Source organism: Bombina bombina, chromosome 1 (assembly GCF_027579735.1).
Source record: "Bombina bombina isolate aBomBom1 chromosome 1, aBomBom1.pri, whole genome shotgun sequence".
Taxonomy (NCBI): Eukaryota; Metazoa; Chordata; class Amphibia; order Anura; family Bombinatoridae; genus Bombina; species Bombina bombina.
The window spans coordinates 645400705-645415149 of NC_069499.1; the positions used below are offsets into that span (position 1 = coordinate 645400705).

The 14445-nt window shown below is 41.2% G+C and overlaps 1 long non-coding RNA gene across 1 annotated transcript in view; it reads right to left on the reverse strand.

The window, feature by feature from the left end:
- LOC128639150 (uncharacterized) overlaps window positions 1–11531 on the reverse strand; it is a 30250-nt gene extending 18719 nt beyond the window's left edge. The window contains exons 1-2 of the long non-coding RNA XR_008399146.1: window positions 11480–11531; window positions 5486–5803 (exon numbers count right to left, since the gene is read on the reverse strand). This is a non-coding gene — a long non-coding RNA (uncharacterized LOC128639150). The remainder of the gene's footprint in view (window positions 1–5485; window positions 5804–11479) is intronic.
- Window positions 11532–14445: the final 2914 nt, after the last annotated feature.

Below are 14445 nucleotides of genomic sequence, written 5' to 3' on the forward strand. Positions count from 1 at the left end.
TTTTGCTTACAAGGCGCCTTAGCTATCCACTAGGCCACAACAGAATATCTTGCTGCTTGCTGGCAGGGCCACTACCCATTATTTTCTGGTTTTAGACCATTAATAGAAGAATAGGTGCATAAGCAATAAGTATGTGACTTCCTTTAGGAAAATAAAATAGAATACAATTTCCGGGGGGAAAAAATAAAGAAGAAATAATCTTAAGATAGTTTGTTGTAAACTGCATAGAGAATGACATGCAACATATAAGAGTAACAACTGGGGGTGGATTCAAACCCTTGACCTTTCACTTACAAAGCTGACATGCTAACCATCGGGCCACATTAACACTTGGAACATTGAGCCGCTGCACCAATGGTAGTTTTATCCTTGGGAAATCCCAACCCTAGGTTGCAGAATTTGCTTTGGGCCCCTCTAGAAAGAGTGAGAAAAGCACAATTTTTAACACAAAAGCAAGGAAGTGTTTAATGTCTCTTTAAGGAAATAAAATTGAATAACATTTGCAAAATAAATTTTTATCTTGGGAATTCATTTTGCAATATATTAAGTAGAAGGGCAGGCAGCATGGAAACCCAACAGCAAGACCGGGATTTGAACTCTAAACCTCTCGCTTGCAAGGGAACTCATCTATCCGCTAGGCCACAATGGAATATCTTGCTGCTCTTTGCTGGCAGGGCCACTACCCATTATTTTCTGGTTTTAGACCATTAATAGAAGAATAGGTGCAAAAGCAATAAGTATGTGACTTCCTTTAGGAAAATAAAATAGAATACAATTTATGGGGGGGGGGGGAATAAAGAAATAATATTTTTTTTTTTTTAACTACATAGAGAATGACATGCAACACATAAGATTTGCACCTGGGGGTGGATTCAAACCCACAACCTTTCACTTAGAAAGCTGACATGCTAACCATCGGGCCACATTAGAAGCACAGTGGTAAAGGACGGCAGGAAAAGTAGCCATCACTTTTATGATTTTAGCCCTATCATGGCACAAACAGTGTAGAAGTAAAGTGATTATTTGACACTAAGGACATTGAACATCTCTTCTTTTTGCTTAAATATTGTTCTTTCCCCATACTCCCTAAAGAGGTAAAAAAGCTAATTCCGTTACTTGCTAATGCAGCAGATCAAATAGCGGTTTTAGGCAGTTTGCAGCATTTTGAAAAGATGGGTGGCAGAACACAACATCAAGGGGTTTTTAATTTCTCTTTAAGGAAATAAAACAGAACTACATTGGCAAAAGCACAAATACCACTTAAATGCAATTTTTAACCCTAAATGAAAAGCAAAGCAGGCGGAGAGCAGCAGAAGCTAGATTCAAACCACTAACCTTCAGCTTGCTAGGCTACTAAGCTAACCAGTGGACCACTTCTTCAGGCTGTGGAGAAGCAGGCCGGTCCATTACCCATGATTTTCATTTTCCAGTCAGGTGAGTCAACCTGACTCTATCTATAAACATATAGCTGCTGTGGAGCAGTGGTAAGGTTACCGGTTAGCATGCTCAAGGCCAGTGGTTCGAATCCACCCTACGGCTACCATTTCCATGGCATACCTGCCATCGATCAATTGGTCTGCAATAAACACCCGTTTAAAATCCATAACTCAGGGGTATAATAATAATAACTGTATGGTATAACATAGCCAATATGGGTTAAAATATGCATTGGGAAAATTACAAATCTGGAAGAGGAGTGGGTGAGACTGCAAATGGGGGAGGGGTCTGGATAAGAAAGGGGAGGGGTCTGAGGATCAGAAGCGGAGAATAGGGGAGGAGATTGGGGGGAATTGAAGGTGGAGGGAGGAGCCTGGATAGGAAAGTGGGGAGGGGTGGAGGGAGGAGCCTGGATAGGAAAGTGGGGAGGGGTCTGGATAAGAAAAAGACACTAAATAGGGAGCGACTGGGTTGGGAAGATAAAAGGGGGAGACAGGGATTGAGGGCTCTGGAGGGGGAAGGACAATATGGAGGGAGGAGCCAGGATAAGAAAAAGACACTAATAGGGAGGGACTGGGTTGGGAAGATAAAAGGGGGAGACAGGGAATTAGGGCTCCAAAGGGGTAGGGGGAAGGACAATAGAGGGGAGGAGAAAAGGATGTGGAGGGAGGAGTCTGGATGGGAAAAATGGGGAGGTATGGGAATGAGGGAGATGGAGGGAAAGGATAATAGGTGGAGAGAGGAGTATGGATAGGAAAATGGGGAGGGATCTTGAGGGGAAAGGATAATAGGGGGAGGAGAAAGGGTTAAGAAAAACAGGATGGGGTTAGTGGAGAGGGGGAGGGAATCGGTTCAGGAAAAATAGGAGGGGAGGAGACTAGGGCTTAAAAAAAGGAGGAGGAGTACCTTGTGGAAGGGATAGGAAGAGGAGGGGCCTGAATGGAAAAAAATAGTAGGAGGAGGAGCCCGGTTGAAGAAAATTTTAAGGAGCCTTGGTTCTTACCAAGGAGCTTGCTAATTTTACTTCTTTGTGATACCTGTGCTAAAGGTAGCGCAGCCTGGATATCAGAAGTGACCATGCAGGGGTTTTGGCACCATGACCCCTGGGGAACCATTCCTGTAACCTGACTTAAAGGGGCAGTCAAGTCCAAAAAAACCTTTCATGATTTAAATAGGGCAATTTTAGACAACTTTCCAATTTACTTTTATCACCAATTTTGTTTTGTTCTCTTGGTATTCTTAGTTGAAAGCTAAACCTAGGAGGTTCATATGCCAATTTCTTGGACCTTGAAGGCCGCCACTAATCTAAATGCATGTTGACAGTTTTTCACCACTAGAGGGCGTTAGTTCATGTGTTTCATATAGATACCATTGAGCTCATGTAAGTGAATTTAACGAGGAGTGAGCACTTTAAATGGCTAAAATGCAAGTTTGTCAAAAGAACTGAAATAAGAGGGCAGTCTGCAGAGGCTTAGATACAAGGTAATTACAGAGGTAAAAAGTATATTTATATAACAGTATTGGTAATGCAAAACTGGGGAATGGGTAATTAAGGGATTATCTATCTCTTAAAACAACAAAAATTCTGGTGTTGACTGTCCCGTTAAGGACAGATTTATTGGCTGCTGACCTCTGATAAAGAATGTTTGACAATTGTTTTAGCTGTTCCCGAAGCCTTGACGTCTGTTTCCTGATGGAACCTCTGACATTAAACTTAAGCCTGGCAATCGACAACTAAGTGGGAATAAGTAGAGTCTGGAGTGGGAGGGCTCTGGATGGGATAACAATTGGGAAAGGGGTTTAATTGTTAAGATAAAAGAATGTGGATTGGTAGGGGCAGGATATTGATGGAAAAAATAGGATGTAGAGAGGGTCTGGATGAGAAAAGCAGGATGTGGATCTAGAGGGGAGGTGGCCTGATGATCTGAGGAGGAGGAGGGATCGGTTTGTTAAAATACGATATGGCGTCGATGGGGAAAGGGTTCTAGTTGGGGGAAAAATAGGATGTAGGTAAGGGGCACGGATCTGGTTGGGAAAAATAGGAGGGGGGCTGGTCTGGGAAAGAGAAGTGATCTGGTGGGGGAAGGGCCTAGCTTAGGAAAACTCGGAGGGGAAGGGTACTGGAAAAGGAAAAACTGAGGATCTGGGGGGGGGATCAGGTTGCGAAACAGAGGTCGGGATGGGAAAGGATTGAATGTGGATCGGCACGGCCAGATTGTGATGGAAGACCAGATGGCAATAATAGGGTTTGTAGAGGGGCTTTATGGGCAGGATCCGGCACATCATTTAAAAAGAGGATGCGCTGTCAGAGATGTAGCATTATGTAAAATCAGGATGGGGTGGATGGGTGCATATTTAGCATGGGGTGTAGGGAGAGTATGACTATGGTTGTGACGGAGGATTTGCCCTTTGAAAGGGGGACTGGTTGGAATGTGTAAAGAGCAAGATGAAAATGCACCAGACCTATGTAGAATGGGCTTTGGGAGGCAGAGATATGGAAGGAATCTGTGGGGCAAGATCAGACTTACAATGCGGTTTAGGTGACGGGGTAAAATGTGGGATCTAGTGAGGTAAAAGGGATATAGATATATTGATTGGTTCCTGCATGGTTAGTGGCTTAGGCCCCTGTTACTTTCTCAAATGTTCCACTTTTTGAATGAGAGAAACCCTAAGACTTACTTGAAGTGGCTGACTGGCATTGCCTTTTTCTGAGCTGTTAGTGAAAGAATGTTAAAAGTGAACAGATACAGATTTAATACCCTTATGGCATTTGTTCAAGTGCATATGTGTGTGTGTGTGTGTGTGTGTTTCTCTCCACGAGTCAAAGGAAAGGAGTGTAGGGCCTATCAATGAGATAGTTTTTATTATAGCTATAAGAATGCGTTTGGGCGGCGAAGCTAGGATGCTCTGTAAGCCTTAAAAGCGCATGTTCTGGGGCACGATAAGGTTAGTGTCTCTCCTTGCACTGCTGCAGGTATGGGACACAAAGACTTTATTAAAGGGACATGAAACCCCACAATTTTCTTTCATGATTTAGGTAGAACATACCATTTTAAACAACTTTCCAGTTTACTTCTTTTATCAAATTTGCTTCATTCTCTGGGTATCATTTAATGAAGGAGCAGCATTGCACTACTGCTTTCTCACTGAACACATGGATGAGCCAAAGACAATCGGTAACTATATATGCAGCCACCAATCAGCAGATAGAACCTAGGTTCTCTGCTGCTCCTGAGCTCACCTAGATAATCCTTTCAGCAAAGGATAACAAGAGAAGGAAGCAAATTAAGTAATAAAAGTAAATTGGAAAGTTGTTTAAAATTGCATGCTCTTTCTGAATCATGAAAGAAAAAAAAATATATAGGGTTTTGTGTCCCTTTAATACCAGTTCATTCAACACCAGTGTACAAGTGCAGGCTGCCAGGCTTCACACCAAAAGCGCAAACATGCATCAAAAAAACCACAACAATATGCAGCAGCATTGTAGTGATAGTGAGTTCCAATACATTTCCTATCACTGCAGTGCTGCTGCATATTGGATTTTTTGTCACAAAGACTTTATCACAGATGTGTTTCACCTTGCTCACTGCTTTACTGGGCATAGGATCATAGGTTAAAGTGTGCAAATGTTGGGAACACAAGGTACATGTTAAAGGGTCATGAAACTCCTAATTTTTCTTTAGGATTTAGAAAGAGTATACCATTTTAAACAACTTTCTAATTTACTTTTATCACCTAATATGCTTCATTCAATCGATATCCTTTGCTGAAAAGCATATCTAGATAGGCTCAGTAGCTGCTGATTGGTGGCTGCACATAGATGCCTCATGTGATTGGCTCACCCATGTGCATTGCTATTTCTTCAACAAAAGATATCTGAAGAATGAAGCAAATTAGATAACAGAAGTAAATTGGAAAGTTGTTTAAAATTGAATCCTCTATCTGCATCATGAAATAATTTTTTGGGGTTTAATGTCCCTTTAAGGCACAAACCCTTAGGCAGCAAATACTCCATAGGATTTCATAGGAAACAACGAACAAAACTTACAGCCTTTGTGAAGATCTCTTGAAAGCTGCTGGCGCTGTTGTGCTACTCCCGGTGCAGGGGAGGTAACATGCTCAGGTTTCGTTAGATCTCAAGGAGAACAGGAATGAGGGGCATGCATAAGAGCGGTGCTGTTATTTCATTGCCGGCGGCCATCTTAGTTAAGGTCGCCGGCACAGTGGTGAAAGGTGAGGAGAGAGCGCAGGAGCCCTTCGGACTTTGGTGCCCCCCCAGCACTTGGGCCCTGGTGCTGCTGCACCAACGGTAGTTCCATCCTTGGGAAATCCCAAGCCTAGGTTGCAGAATTTGCTTTGGGTCCCTCTAGAAAGAGCGAGAAAAGCACAATATTTAACACAAAAGCAAGCAAGGAAGTGTTTAATGTCTCTTTAAGGAAATAAAATTGAATAACATTTGCAAAACAAATTTTTATATTCAGTTTGCAATCAGTTAAGTAATAGGGAATGCAGCATAGAAACCCAACAGCCAGACCAGGATTTGAACTCTAAACCTTTTGCTTACAAGGCGCCTTAGCTATCCACTAGGCCACAACAGAATATCTTGCTGCTTGCTGGCAGGGCCACTACCCATTATTTTCTGGTTTTAGACCATTAATAGAAGAATAGGTGCATAAGCAATAAGTATGTGACTTCCTTTAGGAAAATAAAATAGAATACAATTTCCGGGGGGAAAAAATAAAGAAGAAATAATCTTAAGATAGTTTGTTGTAAACTGCATAGAGAATGACATGCAACATATAAGAGTAACAACTGGGGGTGGATTCAAACCCTTGACCTTTCACTTACAAAGCTGACATGCTAACCATCGGGCCACATTAACACTTGGAACATTGAGCCGCTGCACCAATGGTAGTTTTATCCTTGGGAAATCCCAACCCTAGGTTGCAGAATTTGCTTTGGGCCCCTCTAGAAAGAGTGAGAAAAGCACAATTTTTAACACAAAAGCAAGGAAGTGTTTAATGTCTCTTTAAGGAAATAAAATTGAATAACATTTGCAAAATAAATTTTTATCTTGGGAATTCATTTTGCAATATATTAAGTAGAAGGGCAGGCAGCATGGAAACCCAACAGCAAGACCGGGATTTGAACTCTAAACCTCTCGCTTGCAAGGGAACTCATCTATCCGCTAGGCCACAATGGAATATCTTGCTGCTCTTTGCTTGCAGGGCCACTACCCATTATTTTCTGGTTTTAGACCATTAATAGAAGAATAGGTGCAAAAGCAATAAGTATGTGACTTCCTTTAGGAAAATAAAATAGAATACAATTTATGGGGGGGGGGGGGGAATAAAGAAATAATAGTTTTTTTTTTTTAACTACATAGAGAATGACATGCAACACATAAGATTTGCACCTGGGGGTGGATTCAAACCCACAACCTTTCACTTAGAAAGCTGACATGCTAACCATCGGGCCACATTAGAAGCACAGTGGTAAAGGACGGCAGGAAAAGTAGCCATCACTTTTATGATTTTAGCCCTATCATGGCACAAACAGTGTAGAAGTAAAGTGATTATTTGACACTAAGGACATTGAACATCTCTTCTTTTTGCTTAAATATTGTTCTTTCCCCATACTCCCTAAAGAGGTAAAAAAGCTAATTCCGTTACTTGCTAATGCAGCAGATCAAATAGCGGTTTTAGGCAGTTTGCAGCATTTTGAAAAGATGGGTGGCAGAACACAACATCAAGGGGTTTTTAATTTCTCTTTAAGGAAATAAAACAGAACTACATTGGCAAAAGCACAAATACCACTTAAATGCAATTTTTAACCCTAAATGAAAAGCAAAGCAGGCGGAGAGCAGCAGAAGCTAGATTCAAACCACTAACCTTCAGCTTGCTAGGCTACTAAGCTAACCAGTGGACCACTTCTTCAGGCTGTGGAGAAGCAGGCCGGTCCATTACCCATGATTTTCATTTTCCAGTCAGGTGAGTCAACCTGACTCTATCTATAAACATATAGCTGCTGTGGAGCAGTGGTAAGGTTACCGGTTAGCATGCTCAAGGCCAGTGGTTCGAATCCACCCTACGGCTACCATTTCCATGGCATACCTGCCATCGATCAATTGGTCTGCAATAAACACCCGTTTAAAACCATATCTCAGGGGTATAATAATAATAACTGTATGGTATAACATAGCCAATATGGGTTAAAATATGCATTGGGAAAATTACAAATCTGGAAGAGGAGTGGGTGAGACTGCAAATGGGGGAGGGGTCTGGATAAGAAAGGGGAGGGGTCTGAGGATCAGAAGCGGAGAATAGGGGAGGAGATTGGGGGAATTGAAGGTGGAGGGAGGAGCCTGGATAGGAAAGTGGGGAGGGGTGGAGGGAGGAGCCTGGATAGGAAAGTGGGGAGGGGTCTGGATAAGAAAAAGACACTAAATAGGGAGCGACTGGGTTGGGAAGATAAAAGGGGGAGACAGGGATTGAGGGCTCTGGAGGGGGAAGGACAATATGGAGGGAGGAGCCAGGATAAGAAAAAGACACTAATAGGGAGGGACTGGGTTGGGAAGATAAAAGGGGGAGACAGGGAATTAGGGCTCCAAAGGGGTAGGGGGAAGGACAATAGAGGGGAGGAGAAAAGGATGTGGAGGGAGGAGTCTGGATGGGAAAAATGGGGGAGGTATGGGAATGAGGGAGATGGAGGGAAAGGATAATAGGTGGAGAGAGGAGTATGGATAGGAAAATGGGGAGGGATCTTGAGGGGAAAGGATAATAGGGGGAGGAGAAAGGGTTAAGAAAAACAGGATGGGGTTAGTGGAGAGGGGGAGGGAATCGGTTCAGGAAAAATAGGAGGGGAGGAGACTAGGGCTTAAAAAAAGGAGGAGGAGTACCTTGTGGAAGGGATAGGAAGAGGAGGGGCCTGAATGGAAAAAAATAGTAGGAGGAGGAGCCCGGTTGAAGAAAATTTTAAGGAGCCTTGGTTCTTACCAAGGAGCTTGCTAATTTTACTTCTTTGTGATACCTGTGCTAAAGGTAGCGCAGCCTGGATATCAGAAGTGACCATGCAGGGGTTTTGGCACCATGACCCCTGGGGAACCATTCCTGTAACCTGACTTAAAGGGGCAGTCAAGTCCAAAAAAACCTTTCATGATTTAAATAGGGCAATTTTAGACAACTTTCCAATTTACTTTTATCACCAATTTTGTTTTGTTCTCTTGGTATTCTTAGTTGAAAGCTAAACCTAGGAGGTTCATATGCCAATTTCTTGGACCTTGAAGGCCGCCACTAATCTAAATGCATGTTGACAGTTTTTCACCACTAGAGGGCGTTAGTTCATGTGTTTCATATAGATACCATTGAGCTCATGTAAGTGAATTTAACGAGGAGTGAGCACTTTAAATGGCTAAAATGCAAGTTTGTCAAAAGAACTGAAATAAGAGGGCAGTCTGCAGAGGCTTAGATACAAGGTAATTACAGAGGTAAAAAGTATATTTATATAACAGTATTGGTAATGCAAAACTGGGGAATGGGTAATTAAGGGATTATCTATCTCTTAAAACAACAAAAATTCTGGTGTTGACTGTCCCGTTAAGGACAGATTTATTGGCTGCTGACCTCTGATAAAGAATGTTTGACAATTGTTTTAGCTGTTCCCGAAGCCTTGACGTCTGTTTCCTGATGGAACCTCTGACATTAAACTTAAGCCTGGCAATCGACAACTAAGTGGGAATAAGTAGAGTCTGGAGTGGGAGGGCTCTGGATGGGATAACAATTGGGAAAGGGGTTTAATTGTTAAGATAAAAGAATGTGGATTGGTAGGGGCAGGATATTGATGGAAAAAATAGGATGTAGAGAGGGTCTGGATGAGAAAAGCAGGATGTGGATCTAGAGGGGAGGTGGCCTGATGATCTGAGGAGGAGGAGGGATCGGTTTGTTAAAATACGATATGGCGTCGATGGGGAAAGGGTTCTAGTTGGGGGAAAAATAGGATGTAGGTAAGGGGGACGGATCTGGTTGGGAAAAATAGGAGGGGGGCTGGTCTGGGAAAGAGAAGTGATCTGGTGGGGGAAGGGCCTAGCTTAGGAAAACTCGGAGGGGAAGGGTACTGGAAAAGGAAAAACTGAGGATCTGGGGGGGGGGATCAGGTTGCGAAACAGAGGTCGGGATGGGAAAGGATTGAATGTGGATCGGCACGGCCAGATTGTGATGGAAGACCAGATGGCAATAATAGGGTTTGTAGAGGGGCTTTATGGGCAGGATCCGGCACATCATTTAAAAAGAGGATGCGCTGTCAGAGATGTAGCATTATGTAAAATCAGGATGGGGTGGATGGGTGCATATTTAGCATGGGGTGTAGGGAGAGTATGACTATGGTTGTGACGGAGGATTTGCCCTTTGAAAGGGGGACTGGTTGGAATGTGTAAAGAGCAAGATGAAAATGCACCAGACCTATGTAGAATGGGCTTTGGGAGGCAGAGATATGGAAGGAATCTGTGGGGCAAGATCAGACTTACAATGCGGTTTAGGTGACGGGGTAAAATGTGGGATCTAGTGAGGTAAAAGGGATATAGATATATTGATTGGTTCCTGCATGGTTAGTGGCTTAGGCCCCTGTTACTTTCTCAAATGTTCCACTTTTTGAATGAGAGAAACCCTAAGACTTACTTGAAGTGGCTGACTGGCATTGCCTTTTTCTGAGCTGTTAGTGAAAGAATGTTAAAAGTGAACAGATACAGATTTAATACCCTTATGGCATTTGTTCAAGTGCATATGTGTGTGTGTGTGTGTGTGTGTTTCTCTCCACGAGTCAAAGGAAAGGAGTGTAGGGCCTATCAATGAGATAGTTTTTATTATAGCTATAAGAATGCGTTTGGGCGGCGAAGCTAGGATGCTCTGTAAGCCTTAAAAGCGCATGTTCTGGGGCACGATAAGGTTAGTGTCTCTCCTTGCACTGCTGCAGGTATGGGACACAAAGACTTTATTAAAGGGACATGAAACCCCACAATTTTCTTTCATGATTTAGGTAGAACATACCATTTTAAACAACTTTCCAGTTTACTTCTTTTATCAAATTTGCTTCATTCTCTGGGTATCATTTAATGAAGGAGCAGCATTGCACTACTGCTTTCTCACTGAACACATGGATGAGCCAAAGACAATCGGTAACTATATATGCAGCCACCAATCAGCAGATAGAACCTAGGTTCTCTGCTGCTCCTGAGCTCACCTAGATAATCCTTTCAGCAAAGGATAACAAGAGAAGGAAGCAAATTAAGTAATAAAAGTAAATTGGAAAGTTGTTTAAAATTGCATGCTCTTTCTGAATCATGAAAGAAAAAAAAAATATATAGGGTTTTGTGTCCCTTTAATACCAGTTCATTCAACACCAGTGTACAAGTGCAGGCTGCCAGGCTTCACACCAAAAGCGCAAACATGCATCAAAAAAACCACAACAATATGCAGCAGCATTGTAGTGATAGTGAGTTCCAATACATTTCCTATCACTGCAGTGCTGCTGCATATTGGATTTTTTGTCACAAAGACTTTATCACAGATGTGTTTCACCTTGCTCACTGCTTTACTGGGCATAGGATCATAGGTTAAAGTGTGCAAATGTTGGGAACACAAGGTACATGTTAAAGGGTCATGAAACTCCTAATTTTTCTTTAGGATTTAGAAAGAGTATACCATTTTAAACAACTTTCTAATTTACTTTTATCACCTAATATGCTTCATTCAATCGATATCCTTTGCTGAAAAGCATATCTAGATAGGCTCAGTAGCTGCTGATTGGTGGCTGCACATAGATGCCTCATGTGATTGGCTCACCCATGTGCATTGCTATTTCTTCAACAAAAGATATCTGAAGAATGAAGCAAATTAGATAACAGAAGTAAATTGGAAAGTTGTTTAAAATTGAATCCTCTATCTGCATCATGAAATAATTTTTTGGGGTTTAATGTCCCTTTAAGGCACAAACCCTTAGGCAGCAAATACTCCATAGGATTTCATAGGAAACAACGAACAAAACTTACAGCCTTTGTGAAGATCTCTTGAAAGCTGCTGGCGCTGTTGTGCTACTCCCGGTGCAGGGGAGGTAACATGCTCAGGTTTCGTTAGATCTCAAGGAGAACAGGAATGAGGGGCATGCATAAGAGCGGTGCTGTTATTTCATTGCCGGCGGCCATCTTAGTTAAGGTCGCCGGCACAGTGGTGAAAGGTGAGGAGAGAGCGCAGGAGCCCTTCGGACTTTGGTGCCCCCCCAGCACTTGGGCCCTGGTGCTGCTGCACCAACGGTAGTTCCATCCTTGGGAAATCCCAAGCCTAGGTTGCAGAATTTGCTTTGGGTCCCTCTAGAAAGAGCGAGAAAAGCACAATATTTAACACAAAAGCAAGCAAGGAAGTGTTTAATGTCTCTTTAAGGAAATAAAATTGAATAACATTTGCAAAACAAATTTTTATATTCAGTTTGCAATCAGTTAAGTAATAGGGAATGCAGCATAGAAACCCAACAGCCAGACCAGGATTTGAACTCTAAACCTTTTGCTTACAAGGCGCCTTAGCTATCCACTAGGCCACAACAGAATATCTTGCTGCTTGCTGGCAGGGCCACTACCCATTATTTTCTGGTTTTAGACCATTAATAGAAGAATAGGTGCATAAGCAATAAGTATGTGACTTCCTTTAGGAAAATAAAATAGAATACAATTTCCGGGGGGAAAAAATAAAGAAGAAATAATCTTAAGATAGTTTGTTGTAAACTGCATAGAGAATGACATGCAACATATAAGAGTAACAACTGGGGGTGGATTCAAACCCTTGACCTTTCACTTACAAAGCTGACATGCTAACCATCGGGCCACATTAACACTTGGAACATTGAGCCGCTGCACCAATGGTAGTTTTATCCTTGGGAAATCCCAACCCTAGGTTGCAGAATTTGCTTTGGGCCCCTCTAGAAAGAGTGAGAAAAGCACAATTTTTAACACAAAAGCAAGGAAGTGTTTAATGTCTCTTTAAGGAAATAAAATTGAATAACATTTGCAAAATAAATTTTTATCTTGGGAATTCATTTTGCAATATATTAAGTAGAAGGGCAGGCAGCATGGAAACCCAACAGCAAGACCGGGATTTGAACTCTAAACCTCTCGCTTGCAAGGGAACTCATCTATCCGCTAGGCCACAATGGAATATCTTGCTGCTCTTTGCTGGCAGGGCCACTACCCATTATTTTCTGGTTTTAGACCATTAATAGAAGAATAGGTGCAAAAGCAATAAGTATGTGACTTCCTTTAGGAAAATAAAATAGAATACAATTTATGGGGGGGGGGGGGGAATAAAGAAATAATAGTTGTTTTTTTTTTAACTACATAGAGAATGACATGCAACACATAAGATTTGCACCTGGGGGTGGATTCAAACCCACAACCTTTCACTTAGAAAGCTGACATGCTAACCATCGGGCCACATTAGAAGCACAGTGGTAAGGGACGGCAGGAAAAGTAGCCATCACTTTTATGATTTTAGCCCTATCATGGCACAAACAGTGTAGAAGTAAAGTGATTATTTGACTCTAAGGACATTGAACATCTCTTCTTTTTGCTTAAATATTGTTCTTTCCCCATACTCCCTAAAGAGGTAAAAAAGCTAATTCTGTTACTTGCTATGGCAGCAGATCAAATAGCGGTTTTAGGCAGTTTGCAGCATTTTGAAAAGATGGGTGGCAGATAAAAAAAACACAACATCAAGGGGTTTTTAATTTCTCTTTAAGGAAATAAAACAGAACTACATTGGCAAAAGCACAAGTACCACTTAAATGCAATTTTTAACCCTAAATGAAATGCAAAGCAAGCGGAAAGCAGCAGAAGCTAGATTCAAACCACTAACCTTCAGCTTGCTAGGCCGCTAAGCTAACCAGTGGACCACTTCTTCAGGCTGTGGAGAAGCAGGCCGGTCCATTACCCATGATTTTCATTTTCCAGTCAGGTGAGTCAACCTGACTCTATTTATAAACAGAGTACAAGATATCTAACAGCGCTCAGCCCGGTTCCTTATAGCTCCTGGATAGAGGGTATCTAGCTTACCCTAGTGAGAACAACAGAAAAAAACACAAATAATCCAAGAGCGCCAACTATAAGGCAAAGGAAAAATCTAACAAATACATCAGTGATTATAAAACATTATCAAACATTTAATTCAAAAACATATAGTTAAAAACATGGATCCATGTAACAAAATAGACTTGAAAAATGGAATTTCACAGTACTAGCAGATAAATACTAAAAACACAATGGTTGCTAAAAACGATAAAGGGTATAAGGGTATGTCACCAATTACGGGGATATACAAAATTATAGAAAAGTCCAGATATGTCAATAGAAGTCTATGAAAAGTCCAGTGAGTAAATCCAGTGGAAATAACCAGTGAAAAAATCAGTGAAAAAATCAAATGTTAAAAATAAAATGTTAAAAATAAACTGATGAAAAAATCAAATGTTAAAAATAAAATTGTTAAAAATAAACTGATGATAAAAAGATCCCTTGGAGGGAGGTTGTGAAAAAAAGTGTGAAAAAAGTGATGTAAAAATTGTAAAAAATTGTATAAAAATATGTAAAAAATGTGTATTAAAATTAAAAGTGGGGGACCCCCTAAAAATAGGTGTCAAAAATATGTGTCAAAAATAGTGAAAAATATAAAATCCGGTTAAACAAAAATTAAAAATTAAAAATATAAGAGAAATAATAAATAGTGTGTATATAGTATAATCCAGGTGAAAGTCTTAGTAATTAGGTATTAGTGAATGATCCTCCATGTGGCTAACTCCGTATGAATGATGGCGATGAACTCTTTGAGATAGATGGTTTTACCTTCCTGTTCAATATAAACTCTTGTAATCCCTGTAAATCAAAAGAATAACATAGTGCAATAAAATTTCAAAAAGCAAGAAATAAAGAAATAATGCTCACCAAAAATGTCAACGCGTTTTGGCCTCTTTAACAGG